Genomic DNA, 16,293 nt, shown 5'->3' with positions numbered 1-16,293 from the left:
TAACAATTTATCTACAAAAAAGTCATCAAATGAGTTGAACCGAATGGCTTTTGATCTATTTGAGAAGACGCCCCATTTTCCTGGCAACAATTATCAATTTTATATATTCCTTAAAATCCTGCCGTGTTAGTTAGGAAGCTCTGACCTGCCCTTTTTTGACAAAGTCATTAATAGGTTGAATCAGGCAAAACTGTCGTCTCCTTTGGGCAAAAGAGATCCTCAATCCTATTGGACATTTTATGACACCTTCATCTTGTCTCCTATGCGCTTTATGGACAATAATGCACTATTTTCATTTCGCGCCTTGTGTATCTTTTAAACAATGTGGCGAAACAGTTTTAACACTCTTCGTTACTGTTATTTTGTATATCCCAATGAGCGGAATGTCGTTCATCTGATACCCCTTTATCTTCTCAAGATCTTATTACTTGATCTTCTTGAAAAGATCTTGCACGTCCGTACACATAATGACGTTTTCTCATCACGAACCTTACCAGGATCTTATAAATCTCGTCAAGTTTTATAAGTTTCTTATAAAGATAATTCAAGTTTCATTTCGCTGGGTTGTTTCAAAAAGGAATTAAAAATTGGGAAATTAATTCGAATCGATTAATGAAAAAATATTAACTGGCGATCAAATTAATTAGTTAAATTTAGTTTTCTAGCATGCACATCTAACATAATTCTTCAATTCAATTCATGTGTCTTTTGCTACAAGCACTTTCTCCTGATAAAAATCGATTTTTAAAATCTCAGCACACATTGTCTGACTTTTTTGAAAAAAACAATATTTCAACTCCCTTTTCATCGCTAGAGTCAAGCCGAAGGGCTTTTGAACTATTTGAGAAGACGCCCCTTTTTCCTGGCAACAATTATCATTTGCATATATTCTTTAAAATCCTTTCGTGATAGTTAGGAAGCTCGCTCTGATCTGCCCTTTATTGACCAAGTAATCAGTAGATTGAATCAGCCAAAACTGTCGTCTCTTTTAGGCAAAAAAGTGCCTTAATAGTATTGGACTTTTGTTGACACCTTCATTTTTCTCTTATGCGTTTTATGGACAATAATGCACTATCTTCTTTTCGCGCCTTGTGTATCTTTTAAATAAAATGGCCAAACATTTTTAACACTCTCCGTTGCTGTTAATTTGTATAACCCAATGAGCGGAATTGAGTTCATCTGATACCTGTTTATCTTCTCAAGATCTTTTTACTTGATTTTCTTGAAAAGATCTTGCACGTCCGTACATATAATGACGTTTTCTCATCACGATTTTTACCAGGATCTTATAAATCTCGTCAAGTTTTATAGGTTTCCTCTAAAGATAATTCAAGTTTCATTTCGCTGGGTTGTTTCAAAAAGGAATTAAAAATTGGAAAATTAACTTGATTCGAATAACTAACAATTATTAACTGAGGTTTGATTCAAAATAATTAGTTAATTTTAATTCTCTAGCATGCATTTCTAACTCCATTTTTCTGGCAACAATTGTTTTTTATTGATTCTTTAGATCCTCTCGTGTTAGTTAGGAAACTCTAATCTGCGCTTCATTGACCATGTCATTAGTAGGTTGAATCAGCCAAAACTGTCGTCTCCTTTGGGCAAAAAAAGCGCCTCAATCGTGTTGGACTTTTATTGACACCTTCATTTTGTGTCCTACGCGTTTTATGGACAATAATGCACCATCTTCATTTCACGCCTTGTCTATCTTTTAAACAAAAGGGCGAAACAGTTTTGACACTATCCGTTACTGCTATGTTGTATGTCACAATGAGCTGAATTTCGTTATTCTGATACTTGTTTATCTTATCACGATTTAATGTCTTTTTTTTCGTGCAAAGATCTTGCATATCCATACATATATTGAAGTTTTCTCACTACAAATCTTACCAAGATCCTATCAATATTTGTCAAGTTTTAACAACATTCTTATGAAGATAATTCAAGTTTCATTTCGCTGTGTTGTTTCAAAAAGGAATTAATAATAGGGAAATCAACTAGATTCGAATAACTAACAATTATTAAGTGGCGATCAAATTAAGTAGTTAGTTCTTATTCTCTAGCATGCACATCAAACATCAGTCTTCAATTCACTTCATGTGTCTATTAGTACATGCACATTCTCTTGATAAAAATCAATTCTCAAAATCTCAGCACATATTGTGTGACTTTCTGAAAATAACAATATTTCAACTCCCTTGTCATCGATTGAGTCGAGCCAAATGGCTTTGAACTACTTGAGAAGACGCTCCATTTTCCTGGAAACAATTATCATTTTCATATATTCCTTAAAATGCTTTCGTGATAGTTAGGAAGCTCTGATCTGCCCTTTATTGACCGAGTAATTAGTAGGTTGAATCAAACAAAACTGTCGTCTCTTTTGGGCAAAAAAGTGCCTCAATACTTTTGGGTTTTTGTTTAGACCTTTATTTTGTCTCCTATGCGTTTAGGGGACAATAATGCACTGTCTTCTTTTCGCGCCTTGTGTATCTTTTAAATAAAATGGCGAAACAGTTATAACAGTCTCCGTTACTGTTATTTTGTATAAACCAATGAGCGGAAATTAGTTCATCTGATACCGGTTTATCTTATAAAGATCTTATCACTTGATTTTTTGGAAAGATCTTGCATGTCCTACATATAACGACGTTTTCTTATCACGAACCGTACCAAGATCTTATCAATATTCCTCAAGTTTAATAAAATTCTTATCAAGATAATTCAAGTTTCATTTCGCTGGGTTGTTTCAAAAAGGAATTAGAATTGGGAAATTAATTCGAATCGATTAATGACCAAATATTAACTGGCGATCAAATTATTTAGTTAAATTTAGTTCTCTAGCATGCACATCTAACATAATTCTTCAATTCACTTCATGTGTCTATTGTTACCCGCACTATCTCTTGATAAAAATTCATTTTTAAAATCTCAGCAAACATTGTGTGAATTTCTGAACATAACAATTTTTTAACTCCCTTGTAATAGATTGAGTCGAGCTGAACGGATTTTGAACTATTTGAGAAAACGCCCCATTTTCCTGGCGACAACTATCGTTTTTATATATTCCTTAAAATCCTGCCGTGTTAGTTAGGAAGCTCTGATCTGCCCTTTTATTGACCAAGTCATTAGTAGGTTGAATCAGGCAAAACTGTCGTCTCCTTTGGGCAAAAGAGATCCTCAATCCTATTGGACATATGTTGACACCTTCATCTTGTCTCCTATGCGCTTTATGGACAATAATGCACTATCTTCATTTCGCGCTTGGTGCATCTTTTAAATAAAATGGCGAAACAGATTTAACACTCTTCGTTACTGTTATTTTGTATATACCAATAAGCGGAATGTCGTTCATCTGATACTTGTTTATCTTCTCAAGATCTTTTCACTTGATTTTCTTGAAAAGATCTTGCACGTCCGTACATATAATGACGTTTTCTCATCACGAACCTTACCAGGATCTTAAAAATCTCGTCAAGTTTTATAGGTTTCTTATTAAGATAATTCAAGTTTCATTTAGCTGGGTTGTTTCAAAAAGGAATTAAGAATTGGGAAATTAATTCGAATCGAATAATGAACAAATATTAACTGCCGATCAAAATATTTAGTTAAATTTAGTTCTCTAGCATGCATATCTAACATAATTCTTCAATTCATTTCATGTGTCTATTGTTACCCGCACTATCTCTTGATAAAAATTGATTTTAAAAATCTCAGCACACATTGCGTGAGTTTCTGAAAAAAAACAATTTTTTAACTCCCTTGTTATAGATTCAGTCGAGCCGAACGGATTTTGAACTATTTGAGAAGACGCCCAATTTTCCTGGCAACAACTATCATTTTTAAATAATTTCTTGAAACTCCTGTCGTGTTATTTAGGAAGCCCTGATATGCTTTTTTATTAACCAGGTTACTAGGAGGTTAAATCAACCAAAACTGTCGTCTGTTCTTAGCAAAAAAAGTGCCTCAGTCGTATCGTATTTTTGTTGACACCTTCATTTTGTCTCCTATTCGTTTTAAGGACAATAATGCACCATCTTCATTTCACGCCTTCTTTATGTTTTAAACAAAATGCCGAAACAGTTTTGACATGATCCGTTACCGCTATGTTGTATGTCCAATGAGCTGAATTTCGTTTATCTGATACTTGTGTATCTTATCAAGATTTTATGTCTTAATTTTTTTGCAAAGATGTTGCATATCCGTACATATATTGATGTTTTCTCACCACAAACTTTACCGAGATTCTTTTAAAATTTGTCAAGTTTTAAAAACATTCTTATCAAGATAAATAAAGTTTCATTTCGCAGTGTTGTTTCAAAAAGAAATTAAAAAAACTAGAAATTAACTTGATTCCAATAACTGACAACTATTAATCGGCGATCAAATTCATTAGTTAATTTTTATTCTCTAGCATGCAGATCTAACATCAGTCTTCAATTCACTTCATTTGTCTATTAATACGTGCACTTTCTTTTGATAAAAAATAATTCTCAAAATATCAGCACATATTGTGTGACTTTCTGAAAATAATAATGTTTCAACTCCCTTGTCATCGATTGAATTGAGCCAAATGGCTTTTGAACTACTTGACAAGACGCCCCATTTTTCTGGCCACAATTATCATTTTTATATATTCTTTAAAATCCTGTCGTGTTAGTTACGAAGCTCTGATCTGCCTTCTATTGACCAAGTCATTAGTAGGTTCAATCAGCTAAAACTGTCGTCTATTTTGAGCAAAAAAAGTGCTTCAATCGTATTGGACTTTTGTTGATACTTTCATTTTGTCGCATATTCGTTTTATGAACAATAATGCACTATCTTCATTTCACGCCTTGTTTATCTTTTAAACAAAATAGCGAAACAGTTTTGACACTATCCGTTACTGCTATGATGTATGTCACAATGAGCTGAATTTCGTTTATCTGATACTTGTTTATCTTATGACGCTTTAATGTCTCATTTTTCGTGCAAAGATCTTGCATATCCATACATATATTGAAGGTTTCTCTCCACAAACCTTACCAAGATCCTATCAATATTTGTCAAGTTTTAACAACATTCCCATCAAGATAATTCAAGTTTCATTTCGCAGTGTTGTTTCAAAAAGGAAATAAAAAATGGGAATTTAACTTGATTCCAATAACTGACAATTATTAATTGGCGATCAATTTCATTAGTTGGTTTTTATTCTCTAGCATGCACATCAAACATCAGTCTTCAATTCACTTCATGTGTCTATTAGTACATGCACATTCTCTTGATAAAAATCAATTCTCAAAATCTCAGCACATATTGTGTGACTTTCTGAAAATAACAATATTTCAACTCCCTTGTCATCGATTGAGTCGAGCCAAATGGCTTTGAACTACTTGAGAAGACGCTCCATTTTCCTGGCAACAATTATCATTTTATATATTCTAAAAAATCATGTCGTGTTAGTTTGGAAGCTCTGATCTGCTTTTATTGACCAAGCCATTAGTAGGTTCAATCAGCTAAAACTGTTGCCCCCTTTGAGCAAAAAAAGTGCCTCAGTCATATTGTATTTTTGTTGACACCTTCAATTTGACTCCTATTCGTTTTATGAACAATAATGCACTATCTTCATTTCACGCCTTGTTTATCTTTTAAACAAAATAGCGAAACAGTTTTGACACTATCCGTTACTGCTATGATGTATGTCACAATGAGCTGAATTTCGTTTATCTGATACTTGTTTATCTTATGACGCTTTAATGTCTCATTTTTCGTGCAAAGATCTTGCATATCCTTAGATATATTGAAGGTTTCTCTCCACAAACCTTACCAAGATCCTATCAATATTTGTCAAGTTTTAACAACATTCCCATCAAGATAATTCAAGTTTCATTTCGCAGTGTTGTTTCAAAAAGGAAATAAAAAATGGGAATTTAACTTGATTCCAATAACTGACAATTATTAATTGGCGATCAATTTCATTAGTTGGTTTTTATTCTCTAGCATGCACATCAAACATCAGTCTTCAATTCACTTCATGTGTCTATTAGTACATGCACATTCTCTTGATAAAAATCAATTCTCAAAATCTCAGCACATATTGTGTGACTTTCTGAAAATAACAATATTTCAACTCCCTTGTCATCGATTGAGTCGAGCCAAATGGCTTTGAACTACTTGAGAAGACGCTCCATTTTCCTGGCAACAATTATCATTTTATATATTCTAAAAAATCATGTCGTGTTAGTTTGGAAGCTCTGATCTGCTTTTATTGACCAAGCCATTAGTAGGTTCAATCAGCTAAAACTGTTGCCCCCTTTGAGCAAAAAAAGTGCCTCAGTCATATTGTATTTTTGTTGACACCTTCAATTTGACTCCTATTCGTTTTATGGACAATAATGCACTATATTCATTTCACGCCTTGTCTATCTTTTAAACAAAATAGCGAAACAGTTTTGACACTATCCGTTACTGCTATGTTGTATGTCACAATGAGCTGAAATTCGTTATTCTGATACTTGTTTATCTTATCACGAATTAAGGTCTTTTTTTTCGTGCAAAGGTCTTGCATATCCATACATATATTGAAGTTTTCTCACTACAAATCTTACCAAGATCCTATCAATATTTGTCAAGTTTTAACAACATTCTTATCAAGATAATTCAAGTTTCATTTCGCTGTGTTGTTTCAAAAAAGAATTAATAATAGGGAAATTAACTAGATTCGAATAACTAACAATTATTAAGTGGCGATCAAATTAAGTAGTTAGTTTTTATTCTCTAGTATGCACATCTAACATAAATCTTCAATACACATCATGTGTCTATTAATACATGCACATTCTCCTGATAAAAATCAATTCTCAAAATCTAAGCACATGTTGCTTGACTTTTTAAAAATAACAATATTTGAGCTCCCTTGTCATCGATTGAGTTAAACCAAATGGCTTTTGAACTATTTTAGAAGACGCCCCATTTTCCTTGCAACAATTATCATTTTCATATATTCTTTAAAATCCTTTCGTGATAGTTAGGAAGCTCGCTCTGATCTGCCCTTTATTAACCAAGTCACTAGTAGGTTGAATCAGCCAAAACTGTCGTCTCCTCTGAGCAAAAAAGAGCCTCAGTCGTATTATATTTTTGTTGATACCTTCAATTTGTCTCCTATTCGTTTTATGGACAATAATGCACTATCTTCAATTCACGCCTTGTTTATCTTTTAAACAAAATGCCGAAACAGTTTTGACACTTTCCGTTACTGCTATGTTGTATGTCCCAATGAGCTTAATTTCGTTTATCTGATCAAGATTTTATGTCTTAATTTTCTTGCAAAGATCTTGCATATCCGTACATATATTAATTTTTTCTCACCACAAACCTTACCGAGATCCTTTTAAGATTTGTCAAGTTTTAACAACATTCTTATCAAGACACAAAAAGTTTCATTTCGCTGTGTTGTTTCAAAAAGGATTTAAAAAAATGGGAAATTAACTTGATTCCAATAACTAACACTTATTAACTGGCAATCAAATTCATTAGTTAATTTTATTTCTCTAGCATGCACATCTAAGATAAGTCTTCAATTCACTTCATGTGTCTATTAATACATGCACTTTCTTTTGATAGAAAAAAATTCTCAAAATCTCAGCACATATTGCGTGACTTTCCGAAAATAACAATATTTCAACTCCCTTGTCATCGACTGAGTCGAGCCAAATGGCTTTTGAACTACTTGAGTAGACGCCCCGTTTTCCTGGCAACAATTATGATTTTTATATATTCTTTAAAATACTGTCGTGTTAGTTAGGAAGTTCTAATCTGCCTTTTATTGACCAATTCATTAGTAGGTTCAATCAGCTAAAACTGCTAAGTTGCTAAAACTGCTAAAAAAAGTGCCTAAGTCGTATTTTATTTTTGTTGATACCTTCAATTTGTCTCCTATTCGTTTTATGGACAATAATGCACTATCTTCATTTCACGCCTCGTGTATCTTTTAAATAAAATGGCCAAACAATTTTAACACTCTCCGTTACTGTTAATTTGTGTAACCCAATGAGCGGAATTGAGTTCATCTGATACCGGTTTATCTTCTCAAGATCTTTTCACTTGATTTTCTTGAAAAGATCTTGCACGTCCGTACATTTAATGACGTTTTCTCATCACGATTTTTACCAGCTTCTTAAAAATCTCGTCAAGTTTTATAGGTTTCTTATGAAGATAATTCAAGTTTCAATTCGCTGGGTTGTTTCAAAAAGGAATTAAAAATTGGGAAATTAATTCGAATTGAATAATGAACAAATATTAACTGGCGATCAAATTATTTAGTTAAATTTAGTTCTCTAGCATGCGTATCTAACATAATTCTTCAATTCATTTCATGTGTCTATTGTTACACGCACTATCTCTTGATAAAAATTGATTTTTAAAATCTCAGCACACATTGTGTGAGTTTCTGAAAACAACAATTTTTTAACTCCCTTGTTATAGATTGAGTCGAGCCGAACGGATTTTGAACTATTTGAGAAGACGCCCAATTTTCTTGGCAACAACTATCATTTATAAATAATTTCTTGAAACTCCTGTCGTGTTATTTAGGAAGCCCTGATATGCTTTTTTATTAACCAGGTTACTAGGAGGTTAAATCAGCCAAAACTGTCGTCTCTTCTTAGCAAAAAAGTGCCTCAGTCGTATTTTATTTTTGTTGATACCTTCAATTTGTCTCCTATTCATTTTATGGACAATAATGCACTATCTTCATTTCACACCTTGTTTATCTTTTAAACAAAATGCCGAAACAGTTTTGACACTATCCGTTACTGCTATTTTGTATGTCCCAATGAGCTGAATTTCGTTTATCTGATACTTGTTTATCTTATCAAGATTTTATGTCTTAATTTTCTTGCAAAGATCTTGCATATCCGTACATATATTAATTTTTTCTCAACACAAACCTTACCGAGATCCTTTTAAGATTTGTCAAGTTTTAGCAACGTTATTATCAAGACAAAAAAGGTTCATTTCGCTGTGTTGTTTCAAAAAAGAATTAAAAAATGGGAAATTAACTTGATTCCAATAACTAACACTTATTAACTGGCAATCAAATTCATTAGTTAAATTTATTTCCACAGCATGCACATCTAACATAAGTCTTCAATTCACTTCATGTGTCTATTAATACATGCTTTTTCTTTTGATAAAAAAGAATTCTCAAAATCTCAGCGCATATTGCGTGACTTTCCGAAAATAACAATTTTTCAACTCCCTTGTCATCAATTGAGTCGAGCCAAATGGCTTTTGAACCACTTGAGAAGACGCCCCGTTTTCCTGGCAACAATTATCATTTTTATATATTCTTTAAAATCCTGGCGTGTTAGTTATTAAGCTCTAATCTGCCTTTTATTGACCAATTCATTAGTAGGTTCAATCAGCTAAAACTGTCGTCTCCTCTCTGCAAAAAAGTGCCTCAGTCATAATTTATTTTTGTTGATACCTTCAATTTGTCTCCTATTAGTTTTATGGACAATAATGCACTATCTTCATTTCACGCCTTGTTTATCTTATAAACAAAATGCCGAAACAGTTTTGACACTATCCGTTACTGCTATGTTGTACGTCCCAATGAGCTGAATTTCGTTTATCTGATACTTGTTTATCTTATCAAGATTTTTTGTTTTAATTTTCTTGCAAAGATTTTGCATATCCGTACATATATTATTTTTTTCTCACCACAAACCTTACCGAGATCCTTTTAAGATTTGTCAAGTTTTAACAACATTCTTATCAAGACAAAAAAAGTTTCATTTCACTGTGTTGTTTCAAAAAGGAATTAAAAAAATGGGAAATTAACTTGATTCCAATAACTAACACTTATTAACTGGCAATCAAATTCATTAGTTAATTTTATTTCTCCAGCATGCCCATCTAACATAAGTCTTCAATTCACTTCATGTGTCTATTAATACATGCACTTTCTTTTGATAAAAGAGAATTCTGAAAAATCTCAGCAAATATTGCGTGAATTTCCGAAAATAACAATATTTCAACTCTCTTGTCATCGATTGAGTCAAACCAACTGGCTTTTGAACTAATTGGGAAGACGCCCTGTTTTCCTGGCAACAATTCTCATTTTTATATATTCATTAAAATCCTGTCGTGTTAGTTAGGAAGCTCTAATCTGCCTTTTATTGACCAATTCATTAGTAGGTTCAATCAGCTAAAGCTGTCGTCTCCTCTGTGCAAAAAAGTGCCTCAGTCGTATTGTATTTTTGTTGATACCTTCAATTTGTCTCCTATTCATTTTATGGACAATAATGCACTATCTTCATTTCACACCTTGTTTATCTTTTAAACAAAATGCCGAAACAGTTTTGACACTATCCGTTACTGCTATTTTGTATGTCCCAATGAGCTGAATTTCGTTTATCTGATACTTGTTTATCTTATCAAGATTTTATGTCTTAATTTTCTTGCAAAGATCTTGCATATCCGTACATATATTAATTTTTTCTCAACACAAACCTTACCGAGATCCTTTTAAGATTTGTCAAGTTTTAGCAACATTCTTATCAAGACAAAAAAGTTTCGTTTCGCAGTGTTGTTTCAAAAAAGAATTTAAAAAATGGGAAATTAACTTGATTCCAATAACTAACACTTATTAACTGGCAATCAAATTCATTAGTTAAATTTATTTCTACAGCATGCACATCTAACATAAGTCTTCAATTCACTTCATGTGTCTATTAATACATGCTTTTTCTTTTGATAAAAAAGAATTCTCAAAATCTCAGCGCATATTGCGTGACTTTCCGAAAATAACAATTTTTCAACTCCCTGGTCATCAATTGAGTCGAGCCAAATGGCTTTTGAACCACTTGAGAAGACGCCCCGTTTTCCTGGCAACAATTATCATTTTTATATATTCTTTAAAATCCTGGCGTGTTAGTTAGGAAGCTCTAATCTGCCTTTTATTGACCAATTCATTAGTAGGTTCAATCAGCTAAAACTGTCGTCTCCTCTCTGCAAAAAAGTGCCTCAGTCATAATTTATTTTTGTTGATACCTTCAATTTGTCTCCTATTAGTTTTATGGACAATAATGCACTATCTTCATTTCACGCCTTGTTTATCTTATAAACAAAATGCCGAAACAGTTTTGACACTATCCGTTACTGCTATGTTGTACGTCCCAATGAGCTGAATTTCGTTTATCTGATACTTGTTTATCTTATCAAGATTTTTTGTTTTAATTTTCTTGCAAAGATTTTGCATATCCGTACATATATTATTTTTTTCTCACCACAAACCTTACCGAGATCCTTTTAAGATTTGTCAAGTTTTAACAACATTCTTATCAAGACAAAAAAAGTTTCATTTCGCTGTGTTGTTTCAAAAAGGAATTAAAAAAATGGGAAATTAACTTGATTCCAATAACTAACACTTATTAACTGGCAATCAAATTCATTAGTTAATTTTATTTCTCCAGCATGCGCATCTAACATAAGTCTTCAATTCACTTCATGTGTCTATTAATACATGCACTTTCTTTTGATAAAAGAGAATTCTAAAAAATCTCAGCAAATATTGCGTGAATTTCCGAAAATAACAATATTTCAACTCTCTTGTCATCGATTGAGTCAAGCCAACTGGCTTTTGAACTAATTGGGAAGACGCCCTGTTTTCCTGGCAACAATTCTCATTTTTATATATTCATTAAAATCCTGTCGTGTTAGTTAGGAAGCTCTAATCTGCCTTTTATTGACCAATTCATTAGTAGGTTCAATCAGCTAAAGCTGTCGTCTCCTCTGTGCAAAAAAGTGCCTCAGTCGTATTGTATTTTTGTTGATACCTTCAATTTGTCTCCTATTCGTTTTATGGACAATAGTGCACTATCTTTATTTCACGCCTTGTTTATCTTTTAAACAAAATGCCGAAACAGTTTTTACACTATCCGTTACTGCTATGTTGTATGTCCCAATGAGCTTAACTCTGTTTATTTGATACTTGTTTATCTTATCAAGATTTTAGTCGTATTTTTCTTGCAAAGATTTTGCATATCCGTACATATATTAATTTTTTCTCACCACAAACATTTACGAGATCCGCTTAAAATTTGTCAAGTTTTAACAACATTCTTATCAAGACAAATGAAGTTCCATTTCGCTGTGTTGTTTCAAAAAGGAATTAAAAAAATGGGAATTTAACTTGATTCCAATAACTAACACTTATTAACAGGCAATCAAATTCATTAGTTAATTTTAATTCTCTAGCATGCACATCTAACATAATTTTTCAATTCATCTCATGTGTCTATTGTTACCTGCTCTATCTCTTGATCAAAATCGATTTTTAAAATTTCAGCACACATTGCAAGAATTTCTGAAAATAACAATTTTTCAATTGCCTCGTCAACGATTGATTCAAGCCGAATGGCTTTTGACTTATATGAAGACGCCCCATTTTCCTGCAACAACTATCTTTTTTTATATTTTCTTTGAAACCCTGTCGTGTTATTTAGGAAGCTCTGATCTGCCTTTTTTGACCAATTCATTAGTAGGTTGAATAAGCCAAAAGTGTCGTCTCCTTTGAGCAAAAAAGTGCCTCAATCGTATTGGACTTTTGTTGACACCTTCATTTTGTCTCCCCTTGTTTTATGAACCATAATGCACTATCTTCAATTCACGCCTTGTTTATCTTTTAAACAAAATGGCGAAACAGTTTTGACACTATCCGTTTTTGCTATGTTGTATGTCGCAATGAGCTGAAATTCGTTTATCTGATACTTGTTTATCTTATCACGATTTAATGTCTCATTTTTCGTGCAAAGATCTTGCATATCCGTACATATAATGAAGTTTGTACATATACCACAAACCTTACCAAGATCCCATCAATAATTGTCAAGTTTTAACAACTTTCTTATCGAGATAAATCAAGTTTCACTTCGCTGGGTTATTTCAAAAAGGAATTAGAATTGGGAAATTAATTCGAATCGAATAATGAACAAATATTAACTGGCGATCAAATTATTTAGTTAAATTTAGTTCTCTAGCATGCACATCTAACATAATTCTTCAATTCACTTCATGTGTCTATTGTTACCCGCACTATCTCTTGATAAAAATTCATTTTTAAAATCTCAGCACACATTGTGTGAATTTTTGAACATAACAAAATTTCAACTCCCGTTGTCATCGATTGAGTCGAGCCAATTGGCTTTTGAACTATTTGAGGACACGCCCCATTTTCCTGGCAACAATTATCATTGTAATATGTTCTTTAAAATCTTTTCGTGTTAGTTAGGAAGCTCTGATCTGTCCTTTTGTTGACCAAGTTATTAGTAGGTTGAATCTGCTGAAACTGTCGTCTCCTTTTGGCAAAAAAAGTGCCTCAATCGTATTGGACTTTGTTGGCACCTTCATTGTGTCTCCTATGCGTTTTTTGGACAATGAAGCACTTTTTTAATTTCGCGCTTTGTTTATTTTTTACATCAAATGACGAAACAGTTTTAACACTCTCCGTTACTGTTACTTTGTATATCCCAATGAGCAGAATTTCGTTCATCTGATACCTGTTTATCTTCTCAAGATATTTTTGCTTGATTTTCTTGAGAAGATCTTGCATGTCCGTTCATATATTGACGTTTTCTCACCACGAACCTTACCAAGATGGTATCAATTTTCGTCAAGTTTTAATAAGATTCTTATCAAGATATATCAAGTTTCATCTCCTGGGTTGTTTCAAAAAGGAATTAAGAATTGAATAATTAAATCGAGTCGAAAAACCAACAATTATGAGGTTCGATTAATTGAGGTTCGACAAAATGAGGTTCAATTCAAATTACTTAGTTAATTTTAATTCTCTAGCATGCACATCTCATATATATTTTTAATTCACTTCATGTGTCTATTGTTACCTGCACTATCTCTTGATAAAAATCAATTTTCATACTCTCAGCGCACATTGTGTGACTTTCTGAAAATAACAACTTTTCAACTCCCTTGTCATTGATTGAGTCGAGCCGAAAGGCTTTTGAACTACATGAGAAGACGCCCCATTTTTCTGGCAACAATTATTTTTTTATTGATTCTTTAGATCCTCTCGTGTTAGTTAGGAAACTCTAATCTGCGCTTCATTGACCATGTCATTAGTAGGTTGAATCAGCCAAAAATGTCGTCTCCTTTGGGCAAAATAAGTGCTTCAATCGTATTGGACTTTTGTTGACACCTTCATTTTGTGTCCTACGCGTTTTATTGACAATAATGCACTATCTTCCTTTCGCGCCTCGTGTATCTTTTAAATAAAATGGCTAAACAGTTTTAACACTCTCCGTTACTGTTATTTTGTATATCCCAATGAGCGGAATTTCGTTCATCTGATACTTGTTTATCTTCGCAAGAACTTATTACCTGATTTTCTTGCAAAGATCTTGCATGTCCGTTCGTATTTTGACGTTTTCTCACCACGAACCTTACCAAGATGTTATCCATTTTCGTCAAGTTTTAAAAAGATTCTTATCAAGATATATAAAGTTTCATTTCCTATGTTGTTTCAAAAAGGAATAACGAACTGGGAAACTAACTCGAGTCGAATAACTAACAATTATTAACTGAGGTTTGATTTCTATAGCATCTCAAATTCTATAGCATGCATATCTAACATAATTTTTCAATTCATTTCATGTGTCTATTGTTACGTGCTCTATCTCTTGATAAAAATCGATTTTTAAAATCTCAGCACACATTGCAAGAATTTCTGAAAATAACAATTTTTCAACTGCCTTGTCAACGATTGATTCAAGCCGAATGGCTTTTGACTTATTTGAGAAGACGCCCCACTTTCCTGCAACAACTATCATTTTTTTAAATATTTTCTTTAAAATCCCCTCGTGTTATTTAGGAAGCTCTGATCTGCCTTTTTTTACCAAGTCATTAGTAGCTTGAAGAAGCCAAAAGTGTCGTCTCCTTTGAGCAAAAAAAGTGCCTGAATCGTATTGGACTTTTGTTGACACCTTTATTTTTGTCTCCCCTTGTTTTATGGACAATTATGCCCTATTTTCATTTCGCGCCTTGTTTATCTTTTAAATAAAATGGCGAAACACAGTTTTGAGACAATCCGGTACTGCTATATTGTACATCCCAGTGAGCGGAATTTCGTTCATCTGATATACACAAAAACTTCCCGCTCTGTCAATTCCTTATGTCGTCTATGCTAAAATTTAAAGAATGAAAGGATATAAAATTTTGTTTGCAACTTTCTTGATACAAGATTCTCTATCAAAAGTTTACATTTGCTGTCAGAAGTCTAGCAAGTAACTGTTAGATCCAACAGAAAAGACCATTTCTGTTTTCTGCATTTTAATTGATTATTCGTTCAATTATCTGCGTATAAGGATATATATATATATATATATATATATATATATATATTCTTGTGACGGGATAATTTTAAACATTATTTGAAACTCTATCTTTTATTTTTTGTTGATTAGATTACAACATTGCCTTCACAATTGGTCACAAAAACTTGGTGCAAACTTCAATTTCTGAATGAAAAGTAAGCCCAGTGCACACATACTGGAAATTAGACTCAAACGAAACTGCCATAGCGGCTGGTTGGCTCCAAAAATGGACATAAATTGGTCTCTGCCATGGCCCAAAACTTAAAGTCAACAACTCCTCTGTACATCTAGCCAATATGGGAGGAAAAAAATCGAGAATGCAGCCACAACAAATCAATCTTATTGAGGAGGGATCCTTGAACGTTAGGGATCCTCGAACGTTAAGGGATCCTCGAATTTAGGGATCCTCGAACGTTAATGTGATGTCGCTGCAGCTTTGATTAAAGTTAAATTCAATTTTTTGGGTTCCTCTAGTTTTTCAAGGAAAAAAATTTAAATTTCAAAAAGCATGCAGAATTGGTAAAAGATAGAGCCCGGACAAAAATCATCCGCAAAGTCAGGCATCTTTATCCATAAAAATTGCAAATCTAAAAAATGGCTCACTTTATGCGCCAATATTTTTTTCATTAAAAAAATTGAAGCCAAGTACAACACAAGCAAAAAAAACTTTCTAAACGTCGGGAAACAAAAAAAAGAGTATAAATCTGATAGAAATTAATCAATTTCCATCAAAAGATATAATTTATACTTGTGATGCATTTCAATTCAATTACTAAAAAAATTGGCAAATATAAGCCCACTGATTAATCTCAACACTTTCAAGAAAGATAATCACATAACGTTCTCTAAGCGGTAAAATGAAAAAACTCAGAGTTCCATCTGAAAGTCTAAAAAGTTGATCCCAGTAAATATATATACTCGATAG

Source organism: Convolutriloba macropyga, chromosome 3 (assembly GCF_964194025.1).
Source record: "Convolutriloba macropyga chromosome 3, txConMacr16.3, whole genome shotgun sequence".
NCBI lineage: Eukaryota > Metazoa > Xenacoelomorpha > Acoela > Convolutidae > Convolutriloba > Convolutriloba macropyga.
Note: the sequence above shows the minus strand (reverse complement) of the source record.